The 1676-nt window shown below is 48.9% G+C and overlaps 1 protein-coding gene across 6 annotated transcripts in view; it reads right to left on the bottom strand.

Moving 5' to 3' along the window:
• The window catches only part of CARD19 (caspase recruitment domain family member 19), a 58005-nt gene that overhangs the window by 43085 nt on the left and 13244 nt on the right, over positions 1 to 1676 (bottom strand). Inside the window, exon 1 of one of the 6 annotated variants that reach the window (XM_025197118.1) lies at positions 1186 to 1297. The exons of the other annotated variants lie outside the window; for them this stretch is intronic. The gene's annotated coding sequence lies outside the window, so the exon portion shown is untranslated. Of the gene's footprint in view, positions 1 to 1185; positions 1298 to 1676 lie in introns of those variants that run through there. 6 annotated transcript variants of the gene reach the window in all.

Genomic DNA, 1676 nt, shown 5'->3' with positions numbered 1-1676 from the left:
GAAAATCCTCAAAAAATTGCAACCCATACTAGAAAGAGACCCTATTCTGAAAAAGATCTTCCCAGAGCCACCCATCCTAGCCTTCAAACAAGCACCGAACCTCGCCAACCTCATCACCAGAATCAAACTTCCTCAAGCTCAGAACACACCCAAAGGATCCAGACTGTGCCTGGACAAGAAATGCAAAACCTGCCAACACATCTCCACCACCCCCACAATTACTACACCCCACAACAGAGCCATCAGCATCCCTGGATCTTACAGCTGCACCTCCAGAAATGTAATATACCTCATCCAATGCACCAAATGCCCTGATGAAAAATACGTAGGAGAGACCAAACAACAACCGCGCACCAGAATGAACGCACACCGGAAATCTATCAAAGACAGAAATACCCAATTACCGGTGGGGGCACATTTCTCACAGGAGGGCCACTCTCTCTCCAATCTCTCAGTCCTGATCCTCAAGGGAAACTTACACAACACTTCCCAGAGACGAGCCTATGAGCTCCATTTCATCAACCTCCTGGATACTAGAGATCAGGGACTAAACATAGACATTGGATTTTTGATACATTATAATCTGCGGGGCAACTGACTCCCCAGCCCAGCCCCTGGTTTCTTTACTTGTCATTCCATCCAGGAAGAGCACACACCAACTGCTGACACTTCCTTAGCCTGACAAAGGGTTTTTGAACTCGAAAGCTTGTTTAATAACTATTCTCCAACTATTTGGGTTGGTCTAATAAAAGATATCAAATTCACCCAAGGAACCTTGTCTGCCTCATACAGTACTTCAGGCTCACGACTAGATGTTAGGACTGAAGCTGTACCTATTGCTCTATGTAGCCAGGCAAAGGCCTGTATGCTGCTGTGCCCGACTGTATGACTACAGTGTTTTATTATTCAGATTTGAGTGTAGTTTAAAAAACGTATCTTAAGGCAGCATAAAGCAGTTCTAATTAGCATTCAGGATCTCCTTTACAAAAATATTTTGTGTTATGCAGTACTTCCGCTCTACAAATTTCAACATAAATACTGGTTTTACATAAAATCTGATGATGACTCAGAAGCAGGCTATGACTCACAACCTAATTAATCCCATCTTTAAAGTTTCTGCACTTAAGGTGGCCTGTTTTTGCAGTTAGTAAAAGTTTTTTATACACCCCATAAGCAAATGAGCACCTCTAGTAAATGAATGCAAGCCCCACTTGATCCACGAAATAACACGACCAGACTAAAGCAGGGAACGGCGCTGGCGCTGTGCACCATTCCTCGCAACCCGGTGATTTTTCGACTGAAAAATCTCTCGACGCTGCCGGTCCTGACACTGTCTCACAGGCAAAACCTTGCGCTGCCATCCCTGGGGAAGCCCGGACGGACTCAGTCCGAGACTAACTTTAGGATTAGAAAAAAGAAAAGAAAACGGGGAGCCCCGTGTCTCGGATGTCTGGGGAAAAAAACACTAATGCGCAGCGCCAAGGGCTCCGAGCGGAAAGCCGGGGTGGGCTGGGATCGGCGGCCCCGGGGCGGGAAGGCAGCAGCCGCCCTGGGCGGGCCAGACCGCGACCGGGACCGGGACCGGGACCAGGACCAGGAGAAACCAAGTCTGTGCTCCCGGGACGCGCCGGGAGGGCCCAGGGCCCCGGGACAGGCCCAACCGGGCCGCGCCGCCA

This window comes from Alligator sinensis, unplaced genomic scaffold (assembly GCF_000455745.1).
Source record: "Alligator sinensis unplaced genomic scaffold, ASM45574v1 scaffold391_1, whole genome shotgun sequence".
Taxonomy (NCBI): domain Eukaryota; kingdom Metazoa; phylum Chordata; order Crocodylia; family Alligatoridae; genus Alligator; species Alligator sinensis.
This window is presented reverse-complemented; position numbering and strand designations above follow the sequence as displayed.